Source organism: Dendrobates tinctorius, unplaced genomic scaffold, assembly GCF_039654945.1.
Source record: "Dendrobates tinctorius isolate UK_male_01 unplaced genomic scaffold, ASM3965494v1 ptg000245l, whole genome shotgun sequence".
Taxonomy (NCBI): domain Eukaryota; kingdom Metazoa; phylum Chordata; class Amphibia; order Anura; family Dendrobatidae; genus Dendrobates; species Dendrobates tinctorius.
The window spans coordinates 4,397,578-4,422,879 of NW_027361912.1; positions in this window are offsets into that span (position 1 = coordinate 4,397,578).

Sequence of the window (25,302 nt, forward strand, 5' to 3'; positions counted from 1 at the left end):
CTTGGGAGTGGGAACAATGGTCAAATAGTCCACTTTCAAGAGCTCGAGGGGTGCTGACGTCACTAACGTTTGTACCGGGGCCCGTTGTGCGGGTGGTTTAGCTAGCTCGCAGAGGCGGCAGGACCGACAAGTTTCTTCCACAACAGCATGCAAGCGCGGATGGTAAAATATCTGCTGCAACCATTATAAGGTCTTTTGAGCCCCGAAATGAGCCCCTTTTTCGCGAGCTTCACGAGCCAGTTCACGGAGTTGGGCCCCGGGCACGACTACCTGCCACGTTGTTGCCGACATCGCCCCTAATACTGTCTTACGGTATAACAATCAATTCTTGACAACTAGTTTCTCCCATTGGCGTAACATCAGCAACATATCCTGAGTCAAGGTCTGTCTTTGAGAGTCGCTTGGTAGCCTGCCGGTGGTCACACATCAGCGTAGGAGCCCGATTTCTTCATCTTCTTGCTGCTTCTGTATCCATCTGTCACATGATTGATCCAGCATACCCCTTGGGGGCCTTAGATGGAATGCCTCCTGTGTGGTAGCTGCGAGCACGATGGCGGTGAAGGCAAACGGCATCTCTTCTCCTTCTAATTCGTCGTCTCGATTTTTCCCTGGAGTGGTATGTCGGATCCTGGAGAGGGCGTCAGCGTGTACTTTTTCTGCCCCATCGCTGCTCCAGAGCCCCCAGTTTGGCATTTTCCAGGTGGGCCAGCGGGTTGTTGTTGGTCCATACCACCACTTCGGAGCCCGCCAAGTACTCTGCGATCCGCTCCATCATGGCCCATACTACCGTGAGGAGCTCGAGCTTAAAGGAGCTGTAATTGTCAGGGTTACTTTCGGAGTCATGAAGTGATCTGCTACCATAGGCGATTACTCTCTCCCGGCCATCTTGAACTTGTGACAATACAGCCCCTAACGTGTGGAGGCTCCCGTTGGTGTGCAGTATGAACGGTTGCAAGAAATCTGCATAAGCTAACACCGGGGCACCCGAGAGTGCAGCCTTAAGGTCTTGGAAGGCTTCCTCATGCGGTTTTTGCCACTGGATTTTCCGTCCATTCGCCCCAGCAGGAACCCCCTTTAGCAGGTCCTGCAGGGCTCGGGCTCGGCATGCAAAATTCTTTACGAAACAACGGTAGTATCCGGCCAACCCCAGCAAGGCCCGCATGTCTTTTACCGTCTCGGGGGTAGGCCATCCCTGCATGGCAGCAACCTTTTCCAGGGACAATCTAACACCCTCGGCAGAGACGATATGCCCCAGATATTCGATCTGAGTGCAAAACAGGTGGCATTTCTGGGGTTTTACCTTTAACCCGTACTTCTGCAGCCGGCCGAGCATCTGCCCCAACCGCCGCAGGTGGTCCTCAAACATGGCGACATAGATGATGATATCGTCCAGATATATCAGCGTGGCCTCGAAGTTGAGATCTCCCAGACACCGTTCCATCAGCCGCTGAAAGGTCCCCGGGGCGTTGGCTAGCATCCGATTGAACTCAAACAGTCCCATAGGAAGGATGAACGCCGCCTTGGCCCTGTCTTCCTCCGACATCAGCAGCTGCCAGTACCCACTGGCCAGATCTAAAGTCGAGAAGTACGTCGCCTTCCCCAAGGCAAACAGGGACTCTTCTCTGCGGGGCAGCAAGTACGAGTCTTTGATGGTGCAGCTGTTCAGTTTCCGATGGTCCACACAGAACCGTAGGGTGCCATCCTTTTTGTGAACCAACAGGATGGGAGCTGCCCAGGGGCTCTGGCTTTCTCGTATGACTCCCTTCTGCAGCATTTGGCCCAGTAAAGTTTTCACCTCCTGGTATAGCTGTGGAGGTTTCGTTGCTGATATCGTTCCCGGATGGGAGCCGTTCCTGCCGTGGGAATTCTATGCGTGATGGCTGTGGTGCATCCAAAATCATCCTCGAGGCTAGCGAATACCTCGTGGTACTGTCCCAGTAGTATCTCTATCTGGAGAAGTTGGGCTGGAGTCAGGCCGGAGAGTTCGGCCCACATACTTTCCAGGATGTTTCGACCCTTTTCCTGGGTCGAGGACTTGGCAGTCTACAGAGTTCGAATAGTCACTGCCCAAGGGTCCTCGGGTTGCACCTTGAATTGGACCGCAGGGCCTGGCAGCTCCTCTTCCAAGGGCCTCACCAGCTTGGCCACTTCAGCCCGGGGCTTTAAGACAATGTTTTTGTCTTCTAAGTTGACGCAGTGCAGCAGGACGGTCCCTCTCCGCATAGTGGTCAAGGAGCGGGCTACCATTATGCCAGGGTGCAGGCGTACCGAGTAGCATGGCTCCACCTGCATCTCTACGCCCACCAGAGGCACCGAGGCCCAGATAGGAAGGGCCACTTCTGTCTGCCCTGGGGGCAGCCCAAGCGGGGGAGCTACTGACACGATGACTTTGCCCAGTGCCTCGCCCTCCTGGCAGTCATAGAGAAGACGCGCCTCCTGCACCAACTGCTGGAAGACCTGCCCTTTGGGCATGCGGGAATCCCACTGGTGCAGGGTCTCTTGCGTGGGGTCATTGAGGAGTACATTGCCAAACTCCCGCAGTATATTCATACCCAGGATGACCGGATGTTTGCTATTGGTTTCCCCTTGGGTCAGAATCACAACCGGACGGCCTAGGGATTTGCCACACAGCGTCATCTGCATCCAAACCACGCCAGCGACAGGGACTGGTAGTTGATTGGCGTCTACCAGTCTTATCATGGACCCCCACTGGGGTCTCGCTGCCTTGGGAAAATGCTGCCGAAAGTAAGTTGTAGGCATGGTCGTTACTTGCGACTCCGTGTCCATAAGGCACCGTACGGCATGGCCCTCAACCTCTGCCCATACCACTGGACACTGTGCGACCAGATCTTCAGAATTTCCACCAACCCATGTGGCAGGCTGCAGCTGCAAGCTGGTGTGAGGCGGCGACGGCCGTGGGTGGCTGCGGGTAGGCCGCAGCTGCGAGCTGGAGTGAGGCGGCGACGGCCACTGAAGGCTGCGAGCAGGCCGCGGCTGCAGGCTGAAGCAAGGCGGCAGCGGCCGCGGGTTGGTGTGAAGCTGCAGCCTTCTGTCGGTAAGCTCGGCGCCGTCTCCCTGCGGTCCATCGAGGGCCTCCCTTCTGTCTCTGTCCTCCTCTCTGGTTGCTGCTCGTCGTTCTGGCTCCTGGGCACTCCCACAGTCTCCTGCTACTTCTCTCCTGTTCTTCTGACTCACTCTGACTGGCGCTCCCTCCCCCTTTAATAGAGGCTCCTCCCCCAACCGTCCTGGATGTCTCAGCGGTCCGTCCCCTAACTCTGCTCCTCGGAAACCGACCTTCTAGGAACCTAGATGACGGTCCCCCTGGTTCTGGCCCGGACACTCGGCGGGGGTCCCTCCTCCTACACCTGTATTAGGTGGATTTATTCAAAGCATCCAAAATGTCAACATCTCGATCCAAAAAGAACCACTCCCTCTAAATCTATGTATATGAGCATGTACTACAGTATCAGTGTGTTAATATACTCACCTACCACTGGAGTAGCTACCAATAAAGTAATGGTGATCTCCCTTTATGACTAGATTTAGTCTCAAGTTCTCTATTTTTTACTGGAAGAGAAAAGCACAGCTGCAGTGCTATTTTTTTCCTTTAAAGTCAACTGGCTTTCTCAGAAAACCCGTTTTGCCTGCATATATAGGGCTAATCTGCAGATATATAGCGTTACAGTGCTGCCTGGCCGACTTACTGAAAGCATGACGACCAGGAAAAAATTTCGAAAAAATTTCAGTCAAGGGATGGTGCAGGAAGCAGATACAGTCCCCACTCACAGCGCCACTCACTATACTATAAGCTGTGGCTTAAGCGTGTCTGAGCAGCTCATTCTGCACTGATGCTCCGCAGAGACAGCTGTCAATCAAAGTGCTACAGCGTGCATACAGTATAGTTAGCGCTGACTGTAGCCACTTTATGCACACTCCTGCAACTGCAAGACAGTGGCTCCTGGGAGGTAATAAGTTTATTTTCTCCCAGTATTCACACTTTCAATAAGCTGGCAGCATTGTAACACTACTTACATGCATATGAACCATGTACTGTATTTGCCAGTTAAATAGCATTTTTCCTTTAAAAAGATAGGGTTAGGCTTAGGGCTAGGTTAACCCTAACCTATTAGATACATTATTGTCAGTGGGGTCCATCAGGCACCATTTGAGTTCATCGTGGGATGAATTTTTTCCTTACTTCTTTCTATTTTTCTATTCCTTTAACAGAATGGGTCTTCAACTATTTAGAGAGATTACATCATTATAACAATCTGATGTAACACAGTTTATTTATTAACTTTGTTAACCCTGGTTTATTGTCCCCCCAGTACACTGGAATTTTATTTTATACTTAATCTGGACTAAATTAAAAAAAAAAAGTTCCCAAAGCTTCATTTTCTAAGGAAAATAAAAGGTTAATTGAAATTGAATATTGAACTGTGGAGACACGGGGATCAGTGGTTGCTCTCATCCGTTGGCCTGGCCTTTTTTAGAAGGACGGCATGGACCAGGGCTCATTCCACTGAACGCTCGTTCCCCTTTACTGTGGGGAGAACACTACTCAGACAACACAGGGTGAGGGTAAAACAGTGTGGCAATACTTTATTGAAACCTTGGGGTTCGTAATGGAGAGGCGTCTATCAGACACCCCCATTACTAACCCAGTAATCAAATCTAAAAGCACACACATAAAAATAGTTTACATGAAAAACATTCCCCCGACACGTTCCCTGGTTCACTAATTTATTAAAAAAAAAGGCATGCAGGTCCACCGTAGTCCACCAAATCTGAAGTAGTCCACAAATAGATACCTGAAAAACATAACAAGACAATATCCCTCGTTCACCAATTTATTCCAAAACAATGTCTCAACGCAGGTCCGACATAGGCCAGAATTCCCCAAATCCGACCCCGGTGTTTACAAGGTTTGTCAATAGTCTGCGCGTAGAAATCACTGCCCCTTTTATCTCGGGAGTTAATATTAAAAAGCTTACCTTTGGTTAAGGGCTCGCTCACACTTGGGTATAAAAAATCAGACCCAGCCTCAACCCGAAAAGTAGAACGAGTGAAATCCATATGGTATCCATGCAGTGCAATGCGAGTGTGCAATTTTTTTTTCTTGCATTGCATCCGTACCCTATCTATATGCAATGCAATATTAAACCTGCATCTGTGGCGCCCCTGAGGCTCAGTCGCCACAGAGGTACTGCACCTCCTCCTGAGGTATGGTACCCCACCATCCAGGTAACGTGGAAACTCCTGACCAAGCTCCAACACCTGCACCCCACACCACAAAGTAGTGTAGCAAAGCACCTTCGGCGGCTCCCTGATTGGACTATAGCAAAGCACCCATTGGTGGCTCCCTGCTTGGAACACGAAACGTGCTGGGAGGTGGGTGGAGTTAGTTTACATTACAAGGAGCGGGAAGAGTTTAGGAGTCAGTAGTCAGTTGGTTAGAGAGCTGGAGTGAAGAAGATCCCCGAAGAGAGGGATAGATGGATGGAAGTGCTGCAGCAGATCCCAGTGACCTGGGTCTGCTGGCACGGGAAAGGAAGAGAGAGAGCAACGTAGACTGAAAGCCTCATTCTCCATAGAAGGAAAGATTAGCACTGAACGTGAGGAGTAAAAGAGAACAGAGGATGTGGGTTAGAAGAGAACCCTTCCTAGAAGTTCTAAGCGCAAGGCCGGGGCCCAGTCCCCGAGGTTGTATGGATACTAATGGTCCTGCAGCAGACATCGGAGGAATAGAAGTAGTGATCACTTTATTCCCACACAAGACTTGGGGGCACAACAGCAACTGGATAGTGAGCCGGGACTTAGTAGCACGGAGACCCCGAAGCAGGCTACAGCTCTCTGCCGTACAAGTAAAGTTCATAGGAACATCGGACAGAAGGAACTCCAGAGTAACTCAGTACTAGGAGTACTTCACTCAAAGGCGCTATAAGGAGACATTCAGAAAGACACATGTTGGCGGAGTGTTGGAAAGGAGTTGTCACGCCGTGCTCACCTGGGGCGGGACCTCAGTCCCGACGTCATCTCTTCCGGAGCTGCGGTCACTCCGGGGGTCCCGTAGGGTGCGCACGCGCAGCTCTCGTTCCCGGGCCTCCTCCTACATGTCACGTTTGCGCTTGCGCGCTCCTGTCAGTGCTGTATAGGGCTCGGTCCTCTCTATGGTAATGGAGGACCTGACCCGGAACCTGTAGTGGTCATGTGCTTTCTGGCTAGGTCCTGACCCGGAACCAGTAGTAGTCATGTGCTATATCAGACGACCTCCCCCTAGGGGAGGTGCCTGATTATTGTTGTGCTTCCTGGCTTGGTCTGCCGTGTCCCTGCCTGGCTGTGCGCTGTACTCAGGTCCTCTGCCTTGCACTCTGTTGTGCCTCTTGGCACACGCTCTGAATCTGCACTCTGCTTTGTACTTGGTTGTGCCTCCTGGCACACGCTCTGACCCTGTGTTCTGTCTCATACTCGGTTGTGCCTCCTGGCACATGCTCTGACACTGTACTCTGTCTCATACTCGGTCGTGCCTCCTGGCACACACTCTGATTCCGTGCTCTGTCTTATACTCAGTGGTGCCTCCGGGCACACACTCTGATCCTGTACTCAGTCTCTTACTCTGTTACACCTCCTGGCACACCTGCTGCCTGACTCAGTGCTCTGACGTGCTCCTTGCACGTTTCCTGCTTCACTCACACCCGGACGAACGAAGTCTCTGTATACCACGTGTTCCCGTGTCCACACTTTACATGTTCCTGCAGACACTCTCACCCACTCGTGTCTCCTGTGAGCCGGCCGCCTGGTGCCAGCAGTCGTGGTGCCTCACCCCCTGGGGCTTGCCCCTGACACTCCCTGTATAGGGGGTGGTCTTCACTAGGTCAGCTCGCCCTGGGAGGGTTGGTGTCACGACCCAGAGGGTCCACTCCAGGAGTCGTCACAGTATAATCAGGCCATGGACCCCGCTGGTGCCACCACCTCCATCCAAAAGGAACTGGTGTTCCTACGGGAGAGTCAGACCAGGATTATGGTCTTTTTGAAATCCATGGAGTCTTGTTTGTCGGCCATACAATCCGTTTCTGCCCAGTCCTCGGCCCCGCACCCGATGCCGCGCCTCGGCAAGCCACCCCGATATAGCGGGGACCCTAAGTTTTGTCGAGGATTTCTGAACCAATGCCGGTTACATTTTGAGCTTTTGCCGCAGCACTATTCCACTGAGCGCGCCCAAATTGCCTTTATTGTTTCACACTTAGAGGGGGAGGCATTAGCATGGGTGAACCCCCTCTGGGAGCGCAATGACCCACTCGTCTCTCGGCTTTCCACCTTTTTGGACACCTTCCGCAAGGTGTTCGACGAGCCGGGTCGGCTGGCCTCTATCACCGAGTCCCTCTTTAACCTCCATCAGGGTACGCTACCGGTAGGACAGTATGCCATCCGTTTTCGTACCTTGGCCTCCGAACTCGGTTGGAACAACGAGGCTCTCGTAGGGATCTTTTGGCGTGGCCTGTCCAGTCGGATCAAAGACGTACTGGCAGGTCGGGATACTCCCACCTCTTTAGAGGATCTGATCTCACTGGCGACACGCATCGACCTGCGGTTTCAGGAACGTGCCTGTGAATTAGCCAGAGAGAGGAGCTCCTCTCACCTCCTCCGTTCCTGCTCCAAGAAGCCGGGAAACTTCTCCGCCTAGGGTTGATAGGAGAGGCCTCCCTAGGTGTACGTGATTCCTCTCCTCCCCTGCTCGTGTCCGTATTATTGAATCTCGGTGCCAAGCGTTATTCTGAGGAGGCTTTCCTGGATTCTGGCGCGGAGGGGAATTTTATCACACTCGAGGCGGTTAAAAAATACCGGATTCCTGTCAGATCCCTGGAGACTCCTCGGTCGATTGTTTCGGTCAATTGTACGTCCGTGCTGGAGTCCGTTACCCAGGCCACCGAAGAGATCGAGCTGCAGATCGGAGCCCTGCACCTGGAGAAGATCTCCTTCCTCGTCTTGTCCACCATGTCTCACGCACTTCTTCTAGGCCTCCCTTGGCTACGGACTCATGAGCCAACCCTGGACTGGCGGTCGGGCGAGATACTCCGGTGGGGACCGTTCTGTCAGGAGAAGTGCCTGTTGCCCGTCCGTCTGATGAACTCTGCCGGTCCATCCCCGGCACCTACAGGTCTGCCGTCGGCTTACTGGTCCTTTGCAGATGTTTTCGACAAGAAGGAGGCCGAGACTCTGCCCCCCCATCGGCCATATGACTGTCCGATTGACCTCATTCCTGGTTCTACGCCACCCAGGGGTAGGATATACCCGCTATCCCCTGCTGAGACCCAAGCTATGTCTGACTATATCCAGGAGAACCTTGCTAGAGGTTTCATCCGTAAGTCCTCCTCGCCCGCGGGAGCGGGATTTTTCTTTGTAAAAAAGAAGGACGGCTCCCTCCGTCCTTGCATAGACTACCGAGGCCTGAACAATATCACGGTCAAGAACAAGTACCCATTGCCATTGATCCCGGAGCTCTTTGACCGACTTAGAGGAGCTCGAATTTTCACCAAACTGGATCTTCGTGGGGCCTACAACTTGATCCGCATTCGTTCCGGGGATGAGTGGAAGACCGCCTTTAACACCAGAGACGGTCACTACGAGTACTTGGTCATGCCCTTCGGCCTCTGCAATGCCCCAGCGGTTTTCCAGGAGTTCATGAATGACGTCTTCCGGGATATGCTGTACTCCTGCGTGGTAGTCTATCTGGATGACATCCTCGTTTTTTCTCCAGACCTCTCCGCCCACAGAAAGAACGTGCGTCAAGTCCTCCAGCGCCTGAGGGAGAACCGCCTTTATGCCAAGCTCGAGAAATGTGCCTTCGAGCAAACGTCCCTGCCATTCTTGGGGTACATTATCTCAGAATCAGGTCTATGCATGGATCCGGCAAAAGTGTCCGCCGTCCTCGATTGGCCACAGCCCCATGGGGTGAAGGCAATCCAACGCTTCCTTGGTTTTGCGAACTACTACCGACAGTTCGTTCCTCATTTTTCCTCGTTGATTCGCCCCATCTCGTCCCTTATCTGCAAGGGAGCTAACCCAAAGGCTTGGCCCTCTGAGGCTGAAGAGGCCTTCCAGTCGTTGAAACAAGCCTTCGCCGCTGCTCCGGCGCTTCACCGACCTGAGGTTAGTAGACCTTTCACTCTCGAGGTAGACGCATCCTCTACTGTGGCTGGCGCAGTCCTTCTGCAGAAATCCTCTTCTGGACGTTTTGTCACCTGTGGCTTCTTTTCTAAAGTATTTTCCTCCACTGAGCAGAACTACTCCATTGGCGACAAAGAGCTATTGGCCATTAAGTTGGCCTTGGAGGAGTGGAGGTACTTACTGGAGGGTGCCATACATCCATTCAAGATCTTCACAGACCATAAGAACCTGGCGTACATCCAGTCCGCACAGAGGCTCAATCCTCGGCAAGCCAGGTGGTCCCTATTCTTCGCCCGCTTTGACTTTGAGCTACATTTTCGGCCCGGCGATAAGAACGTTAGAGCGGATGCGTTGTCAAGATCATTCCTGTCGTCTGATGCAGAGGAAGATCCCTCTCATATCATTGATTTATCCAAAGTAATTACTGTGGCTCCTGTCAAGTTAACCACGTTACCTCCGGGAAGAACCTTTGTGGCTGAGAATAACCGAAAACGAGTGCTAAATTGGGGACATTCGTCCAAGATTGCCGGCCACGTTGGTGTCAAAAAGACTTTGGACTTAATCTCTCGCCATTATTGGTGGCCTTCACTCTCCCAGGATGTTAAAGACTTTGTAGCATCTTGCCCGTCCTGTGCCCAGAACAAGATACCCAGACAACCACCCTCCGGTCTTCTGTTCCCGCTTCCCATTCCGTCGGCTCCATGGCAGCACATAGCCATGGATTTCATTACTGATCTGCCTTGTTCTTCCGGTTGTACTGTGGTCTTGGTGGTTGTAGACCGATTTTCAAAGATGGCTCACTTCATTCCTCTTCCCGGACTACCCTCTGCTCCTGACTTGGCGAAGATCTTCATTTCCCATATCTTCAGGATTCACGGCTTCCCCCAGCACATCGTGTCGGATAGAGGAGTCCAATTCACCTCCCGGTTCTGGAGAGCTCTATGCGGACTCATGAAAGTGTCATTGGATTTCTCTTCCGCCTATCACCCCCAAACCAATGGGCAGGTGGAACGTACCAACCAGATCCTTACATCCTATCTCCGGCATTTTTCTAATGCTCATCAGAATGACTGGGTCGGTCTACTTCCTTGGGCTGAGTTCGCCTACAATAATCACTCCAGTGAATCGTCTACCAAGTCTCCTTTCTTCATCGTCTTTGGACAGCATCTCAATGTGCCTCTACCGGTACTTCCTGTCTCGGGGGTACCTGCTGCCGATTCTCAGTCTGTGGAGTTCTCCAGGGTATGGCAGGAGACCAAAACCGCTCTCGAGAAAGCACGGGACAGAATGAAATTACACGCTGACAAGAGGCGCCTGGACGTTCCTCCATTTCTCCCTGGTGACAAGGTGTGGCTCTCCACCAAATACGTCCGCCTTAAGGTACCATCTTACAAACTGGGTCCCCGTTACATTGGTCCTTTTGAGGTCCTCAGGCGGATTAATGATGTTGCTTACAAATTGAAGCTGCCTCCTTCACTCCGTATTCCCAATTCCTTCCATGTGTCTCTCCTAAAACCTGTGGTTCTTAACCGATTTCATCCTTCTCCAGGCCACACACCCCAGCCTGTTGGCTTGGGGGATGAGTTTGAGGTGAATGACATTTTGGCCATGAAGAAGGTAAGAGGGAGAACCATGTTCCTGGTCGATTGGAAGGGTTTTGGCCCCGAGGAGAGGTCATGGGAACCCAGGGAGAATATCCACGCACTCCAGATTTTGTCTAAGTTCCTCTCCAGTTTTAGAAAGAGGGGGCGTAAAGGGGGGGGTACTGTCACGCCGTGCTCACCTGGGGGCGGGACCTCAGTCCCGACGTCATCTCTTCCGGAGCTGCGGTCACTCCGGGGGTCCCGTAGGGTGCGCACGCGCAGCTCTCGTTCCCGGGCCTCCTCCTACATGTCACGTTTGCGCTTGCGCGCTCCTGTCAGTGCTGTATAGGGCTCGGTCCTCTCTATGGTAATGGAGGACCTGACCCGGAACCTGTAGTGGTCATGTGCTTTCTGGCTAGGTCCTGACCCGGAACCAGTAGTAGTCATGTGCTATATCAGACGACCTCCCCCTAGGGGAGGTGCCTGATTATTGTTGTGCTTCCTGGCTTGGTCTGCCGTGTCCCTGCCTGGCTGTGCGCTGTACTCAGGTCCTCTGCCTTGCACTCTGTTGTGCCTCTTGGCACACGCTCTGAATCTGCACTCTGCTTTGTACTTGGTTGTGCCTCCTGGCACACGCTCTGACCCTGTGTTCTGTCTCATACTCGGTTGTGCCTCCTGGCACATGCTCTGACACTGTACTCTGTCTCATACTCGGTCGTGCCTCCTGGCACACACTCTGATTCCGTGCTCTGTCTTATACTCAGTGGTGCCTCCGGGCACACACTCTGATCCTGTACTCAGTCTCTTACTCTGTTACACCTCCTGGCACACCTGCTGCCTGACTCAGTGCTCTGACGTGCTCCTTGCACGTTTCCTGCTTCACTCACACCCGGACGAACGAAGTCTCTGTATACCACGTGTTCCCGTGTCCACACTTTACACGTTCCTGCAGACACTCTCACCCACTCGTGTCTCCTGTGAGCCGGCCGCCTGGTGCCAGCAGTCGTGGTGCCTCACCCCCTGGGGCTTGCCCCTGACACTCCCTGTATAGGGGGTGGTCTTCACTAGGTCAGCTCGCCCTGGGAGGGTTGGTGTCACGACCCAGAGGGTCCACTCCAGGAGTCGTCACAGGAGTATTCCATTTGGCCTGGAGGTTGACTGAGTCCCTGACCCGGAGGACACGGCGCGGAGGCAGGCACCTGTTTGTACACAGACTGTGAGTAAAGCTTTGGAACTACATGCCCTGGTGTCCTCCACTTATTCCTGCACCAACCTGCCCAGCACTGCTGCATCCCTTGCGCCAGACACTACACCATCTACGTGTCACTTCACTTACACTGCCCTGTGACTACAGCCCTGCCTGTGGAAGGCTATAACATCACTGCTGCACCACACCATCTGTCCCAGAGGATCCGTCTGCAGCGTCTGCTTACATCTCCATTGCCGAACACCACAGGTGGCGTCACGAATCACTTATAAACTTTCACCACCACAAGCACACTGAAACAGCCCCCTTTTATAATGTGCGCCCAGGGCCATGGGCCGGGTCACAGCTGCCATGACATCTCCCATTGAAGCTCATCGGGCCCGGTACCGAGTACCCCACAGCCCTGGGTGTGAGGGCGTCCAACATCTATATCCAGGATTGTGGGAAGGCGGAGCGTGGATTAATGTATGAGCTGGAGGAATAGGATGTGATGGTGGTAAGAGGGTTTTGGGAGGGGAACAAACCATTAGATGAGGCCCACAATATGGCCCACCTCTGCCATAATATTGCAACTCATGAGGCTGATGGCTGTCCCAACGGTGATAAAAGAGGCCAACAGTGCGCCCATGACTGAAAGGGGCAGGTACACTTCTCCCACCAAATGATGGGACACTCTGATGTGCTGACTGGTCATCTGGTGTATTGTGTGGGAACTGGTGGTGGTGCTGCTGGATTACCTGCTTCCAGTCACTGCAGCTGAGGCAGAGGCATGCGAAGGTGGTTCTGGTCAGAAAGCTACCACTTTTCCAGGAATTTTTAAACCACTTAAGGGTCATTCGGTACAGTAGAAGCAGGCACCACAATTTTGAGGACAGACCTAGCTCGCAGCTTGACTGTCCTGGGAATGTCCCACTTAAAACTTGCCCGGCTGCAGCCAAATTCCACATCTCCATCTTCTGTATCCATGTACAAGGGGAGAGATGTAGTGGTAAATGGGGTCACCTTGAAGGTGTGCCCAAAGGCAGCGTAGATGCACTGCTCTGGACTTTGGAATTCTTCTTGTGGCTGGTCACCTTCTCCCGGTGGTGTAGTTCCTTTTTGTGAACACTTTTGACCTGGCTTCTGAGTTTGGGCTCCCTCTGGTGGTTGCTGATGGTAATGGAGCTGATCTGGGTGACAGAAGTCAATCACCTGAGGATGATGATTGGAGGTCAGGTGTTACAGACTGGAGAGATTTAAGTGAGCAACCTTCTGTTAGTTGTTACCGGCGATTTGCTTTGCTTCCTGAGCATTTTGGAAGTCTGCTTGCCTCCTGCTCTATCCTGCATCTTCCAGATAAGTTTTTGTCTTCTTGAATCCTTTTTGCATTTTGATTCATTTTGCTTTTCTCTGATTTTTGCTTTGCTGGTGTGAGTTTAGCCTGGTTCCCTGCTGGGACCTGTTTCATATGCCACAGCTTATGTCAGTCTTTCCCCTGTTATATCAGTATCTTTGTTTTGCGTCCAGTTTACTCCAGAGTTATAATTTAGTGGAGGAGAGGTCGTGTGGCCTTAGTATTTTTGCATATCAGACGTGTTGGATTTTTCTTAGGGTTTTTTGCGTGATTGCAGACAGTATCCTTTCTTGTCCTGTTCTATCTAGACAGTTTGGGCCCCATCATTTGCTTACTACATTTTCTGACTGTGTTTTGTGCCTCATCTTGTCTCACCGGCAATATATGTTTGGGGGCTATCTATTCCTTTGGGGTTCTACTCCGGGGCAGTTTAGCTTTCTCATTTCTCTCTTTAGGCTAAGTTAATTCTTTGGCTGTGCCGAGGCGTCTAGGGTATCGTAGGTACGTCTCACGGCTAATTCTAGTTGTGTCGTCAGTTTAGGGGTTTGCAATCTGCAGAGCTACCAACCTCTCTGTTTATCTGGTTACCTAGCCTATTCACCTGCTATCCTCCTCGGTTACCTAATCATAACAGTTCCTGCCTCCTCTTGCTCCTTCCCAGCCAGAGCCAACACCTCGAATTCCAAGCATGTGTCCCTTCTTGTGCTTAGTGATCTGAAGGGGAGAAAATGAATCACTATAAAAAGATTGTTAGCACGTTGCAACAAATCAATAAGTACATAGCAACTAAAAGACCTTAAGGACGCTGATAAATATCTGGGTCTGGAAATTGAAGATGATTTTTGACTACTGTCTCTTGTTTTTTGCACAGACAAAGTTTGTGGTCCACTGGGTAAAAATGGGAAATCACTGGACATGTCCCCTTTATTTATTTATCTAAGTTATAAGTGCAACTTTGAACTGTCTTGTTGTTTTGCTTTTTATGTCTATTTTATTTGGCCGATTTATATGTTTGGCAGAATGTTTTCAATGCACAATACCATGAATAAAAGCCGTACTTATTGAGTGCTTCTTAAACTTCTGGTGCTTGGTCCTCATAATTTGGGAACAGTCTGGCTCTTTTGCGTTCTGTGCATTAACAAATCAGAGACTATATGGATTGTCCGTGTGGAGTCCGTTTTTATTCTTACACCAATAGACTTGCATTGGCGAGTCTCATTTGATACACATGGCCAAATATTGATCGATCTCGATGTCCAATGTATCCCAGAGATAAGACATGTTTGTCAGCGTCTTTCTCATAGAGAACACAGGAGAACTCAGCTGAGCAAGCACTCCCATGTATGGGAGATCTGGACGAATTTGCTGCCATAATTCAGATGACATCCATGTAATGTGTATAGCAGCCTTCGTTTTCATCTTGGAACTCTGCCAGGCAGGTCGTTTTTGTCCAATCTCTTCTTATGGTGGAGTCATGAACACTGACCTTAACAGATGCAAGTGAGGCATGTAGCTATTTGATGTTGTTGTGGGGTCTTTTGTGACCTCTTGAATGAGTTATTGCTGCACATCTGGGGTAATTTTGGTTGGCTTGACACTCCTGGGATGATTCACCATTGTTCCATGTTTTCGCCATGTGTGGATAATGGCACCCACTGTGGTTTACTATAGTCTGAAAGCTTTAGAAATGGCTTTATAACCTTAACCAGACTAATAGATCTAAATTATTTTGTTTGGATCATGTCAGGATGTCTAGCTTTTGAGGAAATTTTTGTCTACTGAACTTTGCAAAGCAGGTCCTATTTAAGTGATTTCTTGATTGAGAACAGGTGTGGCAGTAATCAGGTCTTGGTGTGGCTAGGGAAATTAATCTATGCTTCCCAAAGATATGATAAACCACAGGACTTGATAAGTACAGGCAGGCATGACAGTAATACTGGAAAACACGGCAGGTGTAGACAGGTATGGCTGGCATGCAGACTGACACGGCAGGTGCAGGCAGGTACAGTCATATGTTAAAGTTTGGGCACCCCTATTAATGTTAACCTTTTTGCTTTATAACAATTTTGGTTTTTGCAACAGCTATTTCAGGTTCATATATCTAATAACTGATGGACTCAGTTATATTTCTGGATTCAAATGAGGTTTATTGTACTAACAGAAAATGTGCAATCTGCATTTAAACAAAATTTGACCGGTGCAAAAGTATAGGCACCTCAACATAAAAGTGACATTAATATTTCTTAGATCCTCCTTTTGCAAAAATAACAGCCTCTAGTCACTTCCTGTAGCTATTAATGAGTTCCTGGATCCTGGATGAAGGAATTTGTGACCATTCCTGTTTACAAAACAATTGCAGTTCAGTTAAGTTTGATGGTCACCGAGCATGGACAGCCCGCTTCAAATCACCCCACAGATGTTCAATGATATTCAGGTCTGGGGACTGGGATGGCCATTCCAGAACATTGTAATTGTTCCTCTGCATGAATGCCTGAGTAGATTTGGAGCGGTGTTTTGGATCATTGTCTTGCTGAAATATCCATCCCCTGCGTAACTTCAACTTCGTCACTGATTCTTGCACATTATTGTCAAGAATCTGCTGATACTGAGTTGAATCCATGCGACCCTCAACTTTAACAAGATTCCCGGTGCCGGCATTGGCCACACAGCCCCAAAGCATGATGGAACCTCCACCAAATTTTACTGTGGGTAGCAAGTGTTTTTCTTGGAATGCTGTGTTTTTTAGCCTCCATGCATAACGCCTTTTTGTATGACCAAACAACTCAATCTTTGTTTCATCAGTCCACAGGACCTTCTTCCAAAATGTAGCTGGCTTGTCCAAATGTGCTTTTGCATACCTCAGGCGACTCTGTTTGTGGCGTGCTTGCAGAAACGGCTTCTTTCGCATCACTCTCCCATACAGCTTCTCCTTGCGCAAAGTGCGCTGTATTGTTGACCGATGCACAGTGACACCATCTGCAGCAAGATGATGCTGCAGGTCTTTGGAGGTGGTCTGTGGATTGTCCTTGACTGTTCTCACCATTCTTCTTCTCTGCCTTTCTGATATTTTTCTTGGCCTGCCACTTCTGGGCTTAACAAGAACTGTACCTGTGTTCTTCCATTTCCTTACTATGTTCCTCACAGTGGAAACTGACAGGTTACATCTCTGAGACAACTTTTTGTATCCTTCCCCTGAAAAGATATGCTGAATAATCTTTGTTTTCAGATCATTTGAGAGTAGTTTTGAGGAGCCCATGATGCCACTCTTCATAGGAGAATCAAATAGGAGAACTACTTGCAAATGGCCACCTTAAATACCTTTTCTCATGATTTGATACACCTGGCTATGAAGTTCAAAGCTCAATGAGGTTACAAAACCAATTTAGTGCTTCAGGAAGTCAGTAAAAAGTAGTTAGGAGTGTTCAAATCAAGAAAATGATAAGGGTGCCCATACTTTTGCACCGGTCAAATTTTGTTTAAATGCAGATTGCACATTTTCTGTTAGTACAATAAACCTCATTTGAATCCAGAAATATAACTGAGTCCATCAGTTATTAGATATATGAAACTGAAATAGCTGTTGCAAAAATCAAAATTGTAATAAAGAAAAAAGGTTAACATTAATAGGGGTGCCCAAACTTTAACATATGACTGTATATCTGGTATACATACTGGCACGCCTGATATACAGGCAAGCAGGTGCTAGCAAGTACGGCTGAAATACATTCAGGCAGGTGCTGGCGGGCACGGCTGGAATACAGGGACACAAGGCAAGTACTGGCAGATAGGTACAGGACAGGTAAACTGACTGATGGGTACTGGGACCTGACAACTAGCAAGCGTGCAGACAACTGACTTAGCACATTGCACAGGCAGCTCCATTCAGGTGGAGGTGCTTTAAATAATAATAAGTCTCCCACAGGGCTGTGGAGTTGGAGTCATGGAGTCGGTTTCCATTTTGGTAGAGTCGGAGTCGGAGTCTGTATAAAATGGACCAACTCTGACTCCTAAAATACATAATAAATTAGGTCCAGTAGTTCAGTGCAGGATGTGCTGTAAATGTTTTCAGAATAATTTGGGAAAGATATGAAATGTCTTATAAATGTCTGTTCTGTTCCTGATCTAAGAATGGTATAGAATGGTAATTCTATAAAATTGGAACTGCATTGCTGCCATAGAAAATGCATAGAAAATGAGTAAGTGCTATTTTATGTACATATGGAATTTTGGAAAATTGGAACTGCAATAATGCTATAGGAAAATTTACAGTAAAAATAAGGTACTTAGCGCATAATTTGACCAATGTATATGAGCCCAACTGCCACCATCAAGGCGCACCATATAGTCGGTTCCCTGTCCTGATAAGACACCTGTCGGACTAAAAACCCTACAATTTATGAGGTAGGAAGGAAACAGCTGAAGGGAAAGGGTGTAGAAGTTGCCCTTTATGTACATGCTCAGTAGTGAGGCAATGCTGTGGAGTCGGAGTCTTGGAGTAGGAGTTGAAAGTTAGGGAAATTGAGGAGTTAGAGTAAGTGGTTTGGTTTACTGACTCCACAGTCCTGGACTCTCCCAACCATTGGCTGGAGATGCTTTAGGATGGCGCACGCTGTCCCCTCAAGAAGGAGGAAGAGCGCACTCACAGCATACTGCCCAGGATCTGCGAGCCATGCACAGACCCTAGGCAACAGCTGGAGGAGGAAGAAGAGTGGGATGGACGCCGTGGTGGTGAGAGAGTTGGCGTCCTTGCCGGGGAAGGGGGAAGCATGCAGGGACGCCGATGCTATAATCTGTTAAAGCACAAAAAAGTGGCCACTGATATTTTGTTCAATGGCTGCTTGTTTAGTTATTCCCCATTATTGGGAATCACCTCAATCCCCAACTTTGGATAAATGGTCTCAGGAGATGACCCGTCTACATAAAATAGAAGACTGAACTGCCGAATTTAATGACCCAACTGACAAATTTTTCATGGAGTCTCTTTTTGGATTCCCCTGAGGTTCATTTAAGGGCCCGTTACACATAGCGATATCGCTAGCAATATCGCTACAACATCACTGGTTTAGTGACGTTCTAGCGATATTGCTAGCGATGTCGCTATGTCTGATACTTACCTCCGACCGGCTCCCCCGCTGGTTATCGCTGATCGCACGAGAATGTCCTGGGCCATTTCTCGTCGGCCACTTCCTGTTGGGCTTCCTGTGGCGCCGACGAGCGACGTGTGGAGGCGGGCGGGAGGACGTCAGGATCGTCTGACAGGTAAGTAGCGACTGCTGAGCGCTGCTATGTTGCTGGTGAGATCTGCCTGTGTGGCAGCTCACTAGCGACTACTTAGCGATGCACCAGCGATCCTGACCGGGTCATATCGTGGTCGGGATCGCTGGTGCATCGCTAATTGTAACAGTACCCTTACTCTTTACTGATACCCCAGCAGGTGGCACCTAGAGAGATAAAGATACCCCCCCACACACACTTTTTCTATATTTTCTTCTCTCCTTGCTTCTTTGGTAGCTTTCTCTGTTTTATAATGTTTCAAGATATGGAACATACCTTTTCTTTCTCCCTTTCTACTACTTTAAGGCTTTGAATTGTGATCTTGGATTAAAACTGAATTATATATAATGGGGATGCTGAATATTACAATGTCGGACCTATTGGGTGTAAACTCATACAGTAATACCTTATATGTGATTTGTGAGATTGAATATGGCTTACGTCATTGTAGGTTCTTCCTTATATTCTGCTTTAACGAAATCTGTATAATATGAAAATCTTTATTAAAAATTGATTAAACATAAAGTCTACATATTCGGCAATATAGGAGTGTACCTAGAAGATCCAGTAACCCAGAATGAACTTTTCAGTGGAATCCCTGTCCCTATTGCACCTCTGATTGGCTTGTCACAAAAGAGATTACTGTGATAATCTTTCAAAAGACAACCTATCGTCAGAAAATGGTGGGATGCCACCTCTACTGCTGTTTTTATTTTTGTCTGGAGTCCTGGGTCCTTCTGCCCTTCCGAATCCAATTGCAGCTATTGTAGCTACAGCAATTGTCCCACTCCTTGGCCATGGGGTCCAACCAGGTTCCTAAAGTATAACAAAAAGACACGTCACTCCGATAATTCGATAAGGGGTGCTCAGAACAGGATACCAGTCCCAATAAATCATATAAGAAAAAAATCCGGCACTCCCAAATGCAAAAAGAAGTCCCTTTTATTTTTCACAGCTTAATAATCCACATGATGTACATTCAATAACGTTTCGGTCTCTATAATGGACCTTCTTCAGACATGTGGAGCTGTGAGGATCGTCATGTGCAGGAAAACATGCGCTGTCAGTTGTATGCTGCCATAAGAAAAAGAGCGCACTTTTTCTTATGGCAGCATACAACTGACAGCGCATGTTTTCCTGCACATGACGATCCTCACAGCTCCACATGTCTGAAGAAGGTCCATTATAGAGACCGAAACGTTATTGAATGTACATCATGTGGATTATTAAGCTGTGAAAAATAAAAGGGACTTCTTTTTGCATTTGGGAGTGCCGGATTTTTTTCTTATACAACCAGGTTCCTAAGACTTACTCAGTAAATTACTTGTACAAAAGTCATGTATGCCTTTGAGTCGTACAGAGGAATATTGGTCTTATTGGATAAATCTAAGCAATTTTTTTTAAACTGTAAATTTTTATTAAAGTTTCAGAAAAGATAAGGCTGTATTCACCAGTACAAAACAACACTTTTTACAAACACATATCGCGTAAAATAATCATCCCATTATTACTCCAAGTGATTAGAATAAGTAATAATGGGGCCTCTTATCTATACATATATAGCTGATATAATTGTATATGTGCTGAGGTCACAGTGACAATGTTCCATAGCTGACTACAGTGAGGTCACAATTACCGGACAGTTCTAGATGCCGTGTAATGCCTAATTCCTTTGAGGGTTGTTGAAGGCGTTAGAGAGAGATGATTGTGGCGTTTTGTCAGTGCAAATATGGCAAACAAAAAGCGATATAAGCGTATTATTATGTTTGATTCAGAGAGCAGCAGTGATGATGAGGATTTCCATCAGGTGAGCCGTCACTTCTCTGCGTTATTCTTACATATTACTAATCTATGGTGTATGATGATTTATGTGACGACTTGTTAGATTGCATAACATTGCTGATTCTTAGCTCCTTAATAGCTGATAACGAAGAGTAGTATTCCTGTTTGGGTATTAGGTTAATAAGCTGCGACCTTAGAAAATCATGAAAGAGTTTATATCCATCTTACTAGACCGTCACTAACAATTATATTACTAAATACTGTATATTATTACTCTTCTATAAGAATAAACTGCATCTCGTAAAAGCCAGAGCTGGCTCCGTGTGATATTTTCATACCCTTACTGATGTTTCTGATGATCAATGTTACATTTGGGGTCTTATATTTCATCTCTTTTTCTAGTCCCATCACAGAAAAAAAAGACCAAGACTTCCAAACTATCAGCTGGAAGGTGGATTAAAAACTGGAATAACACCTATAGACCTAGGTACTGATTCCTAATGCATTCTGGTCCCTGATAAGTGCCCTAACAATATTGGGTTTAAAAGAACAACTTTGCTTGGGATTTTAGGGTTTGCAGCCTCTATATATTTTTATTTTTGCTGTGTCTCACTCATTGGGACTTGATTACACTGGGCCCCTTCATCAGAAACCTTGTCAAGTCCTAGTAGACCGTTTTAATCATCACTTACTACTGTAAACCATAATAACGGTCTAATATATTCATTTTTCTTTCTTCCTCAGAACTAATAACATCTTTTCCGTCATGTAGCAATGACACCTTCAGGTAGGATGAATCACATCTCCTCCAACTCTGAGCTCAGGTCCCATCGAGAGACATTATGGGGGACAATCACTGTCCTTCATCCCGGATTCTTATAAGACCATGGTGGATCCTGGGCTCTGAATTATTTCATCTGATCCATTTATATCAATAATTTCCTCCATAATCTCATTCAGTTTTAATATTAGAATTTTCCTCACTGATTCTTATTTCTGTATTTGTTTTCACAGTTCCACCGATGTCATTGTTATTTCTGACGATGATGATTATTCTTGTGGGGAGAAAATATCTGGCAAAAGTAAGGACTAATTAGCCGTGTTTTCTAGACACAACCTGGATTTCTGGTATTTGACACAGTCCATTAATCCATTTTCTGTTCTATGTTATTCACAGGACTCAGGACTTCTGACATCGAGGCTGATGATGCCCCTGAGCAGCGCGGACCTCCAGACAGTGATGATGACGACTGTATCATAATAGAACCATCATCTCCTGTCACTGGTGAGTGTCCAAATCTATGGATTATATCACAATCTATACAGATTACATACATTTCCCCTAAAGATAATCTAACAATAGTAAGGTGCACCTTGACCTGATAGCCAACAAGTGGACACAGGACTTTAAAGTAGAATTGCACATTAATTTCTGGTGCCTTTTTAGCCAAGGACTGCAGATTTTGCTAATCTTTATAAGAATATTATATAGATGCCTTAATGTAAAACTTAACAAAGATGGAAAGATTTTCACTGCTCCATGTTTCCTTCCACATACAGAATCATCTGAATGCCTGGAGGGATCCACCTCCGAGGAGCAGTAAGTTATGATATACTATAAGCTTAGAAGTGGTGCTCCCTACTGGTGGACATCTTCAGCCATTAGCTCAGTTCACAAAATTCAGCACTTCCACATCTCCTTGTTTTACACCCCAATCCATGTCAGGGTGTAGTAAATCCTTTCTCTTTGCCCTGTATAACTCCTGGCACCCAATGAAACCTTCCAGCTCGGCTAACATATCAATGATATTGGATTCTTGCATTGACACTTATGGGAGATTTATCTCAGTGCTGATATTTCCACCTGCCAGGACTCATAGCTTATTGCTGGCTGCCCCTATTGTATATGTGCCACTACCTTCTACCATTGGGGTGACTCGATCCTTAATCGGGAAATCCCTTCTAAATTGTAAGGGAAAGGAATGAATCTGTAAATGTAATGTATGTCCTGAGATATGACCAAAGGCATCATCTATGATCTTCTGTTCTTCCAGGCCTATTTGTACCATCCAAGGCTGCTTCCTAGAGGACATCACATCCCTGGCATCTCCATACGTGCAGGACTTTCAGAGCACCAAACACGAGTTGGTTACGAGGCTGTTCAAGCTCTACAACAGAACCGTGTTTGAGAACGAGGTAAAATATTACAATCCCCCGGGTTGTACATCCTCATTTATACTCTGCTATCCGTAACTCCTCATGTAAACGTCTGTGTAATAAATCATCAGTAACCTTTGCTATTCCTCCATGTAAATCCACCATTATACTGGTGCAGAAGAGGTAGCTGTCACCTCAGGAGTCTTTAGGACCAGTAGTTATACCTCCCTTTTGTAGTGTCCTAGAAGGGACAGCATTTTCTGCTGATTTTGATTGAATTACAGACATAATGTATTTTATTTTCTTCATTCCTCATCTTTAGCTTCCTGACTCAATACCTGGATAAGAATGAAGTGATTAAACAGAGTCAGCATGGGTTTCTAACTAATAAGTCATGTCAGACTAACTTAATTTCCTTCTATGATGGTATCACTGATTGGGTGGATCAAGGAAATGCTGTAGATATAGTATATCTTGACTTCAGCAAAGCATTTGACAAAGTCTCTCATACAATCCTTATTGAAAAAATGACTAAGTATGGAATGGACAAGGCAACTGTTAGGTGGATTCATAACTGGCTTAGTGATCGGACCCAAAGAGTGGTCGTAAATGGCTGCACATCCAGTTGGAAGAATGTCTCAAGTGGGGTACCACAGGGCTCTGTCCTGGGCCCTGTATTGTTCAACATCTTTATCAACGATTTAGATGAAGGAATTGAGGGTAAACTGATTAAATTTGCTGATGACACAAAGCTAGGAGGGATAGCTAATACTAGAGAAGAGAGAGAGAGGATTCAAAAAGATTTAAATAAACTGGAGAAGTGGGCAGCAACTAACAGAATGGTTTTTAACAGGGAGAAATGCAAAGTACTACATCTGGGCAATAAAAATGAAAAAAGCATATATAGAATGGGAGGAATAGGGCTAAGTGACAGCACATGTGAAAAAGACTTGGGTATACTAATAGATCACAGACTGAATATGAGTCAACAGTGTGATGCAGCAGCAAAAAAGGCAAATGCAATTCTAGGATGTATTAACAGAAGCATACAGTCTAGATCACGTGAAGTCATTATTTCCCTCTACTCCTCTTTGGTCAGACCTCATCTGGAATATTGTGTCCAGTTTTGGGCACCACATTTTAAAAAAGACATCAACAAACTGGAGCAAGTTCAGAAAAGAGCGACCAGAATGGTGACCGGTCTGCAAACCCTGTCTTATGAGGAAAGGTTGCAGGATTTGGGAATGTTTAGTTTGCAAAAGAGAAGACTGAGAGGAGACTTAATAGCTGTCTACAAATATCTAAAGGGCTGTCACATTGTAGAAGGATCAACTTTATTCTCATTTGCACAAGGAAAGACTAGAAGCAATGGGATGAAACTGAATGGGAAGAGACACAGATTAGATATTAGAAAAAACTTTTTGACAGTTAGAGTGATCAATGAGTGGAACAGGCTGCCACGAGAAGTGGTGAGTTCTCCTTCAATGGAAGTCTTCAAACAGAGGCTGGACAGACATCTGACTGGGATGATTTAGCGAATCCTGCTTTGAGCAGGGGGTTGGACCAGATGGCCCAGGAGGTCCCTTCCAACTCTACGATTCTATGATTCTATGATTCTATGACTCCAAAATACAATTCACGTGGAGCAAAAGACTCAGGGCAACATGTGCTTACTGCACAAACATCTATAAGGACGGGGAACAGTATTCCACCATCGAACTCTCGGACAAAGTGTGTGACTCCTCAGGTAAGTCTCACATGACAATCATTTGGTAAAATGTGACATTTTGATAGAATTACTGGGTTGTTAAAGAGAACCTGTCATGTGAAAAAATGCTATTAACCTGCCGATATTGGGTTAATCTGCAGATTGACGGCATTCTGAACCTGCCCGGCACTGGCACTTAGCCCTCCTTTGCTGGGAGGAAATGAACTTTATTTTACTCGACAACTTTCGTCATAGGGATGGAACGGTCAAGGGTTCAGTCACCGCTCTGGGTATAGCGCTGCAACTGTAACCGTGCCCCCCGGCACCGACTGACAGCCAGGTCTAATTTTAAGCTGCTATCAGTCAGTGACAAGGGGTTGTTTACAGACGCCACTTCCTTTACACAGAGCAGTGACTGTACCAGTGTTGGCGGCGCCGCTGTGACTGGAAGCCGAACGCTGCCAGAGGGAATAAAGTTTATTTCCTCCAGGTCTAAGTGCCGGCGTCGGGAAGGTTCAGAGCGCCATAAACCTGCAGATTAACCCCATATCTGCAGATTAATAGTTAATTTTTTCACATGACAGCTTCCATTTAAGGCAGGATTGAAGTTACTGCAATTTTCATAGCTTCCAAACAAGAGAAACACACACATGCATGGCTATACTATATGCTGTTCACCGGAAGTGATCATTAAAAACCTTGAGGGACCCCTGTTTCCTTAATAGTGAAGGATCCAGAGATAAAAAGTGGATAAAATACACATAAATAGTAACTGCCAGGGCTGCAACTAGAAATTACTGGGACGATGAATCAGAAGAGTCAGCCTGGATGATGGTGAACCTCCAGGTCCTATACCTCCAAAGCTCCAGGGCAAATGTTTATCGAGCCTTTCATATAATATGCCCTAGCAGGTTGGCACGTGTGATGTAAAATATCTTCTTAATTTATAGTAATTATATATTTTCTGTCTTTAGAGCGCCTTAGAGATGCACTGGCACATGAATTGTGCCATGCCGCCTGCTGGCACATTGAGGGAGTTCAAAACGATGGACATGGACAACTCTGGAGATCCTACACGGAAAAGGTCATC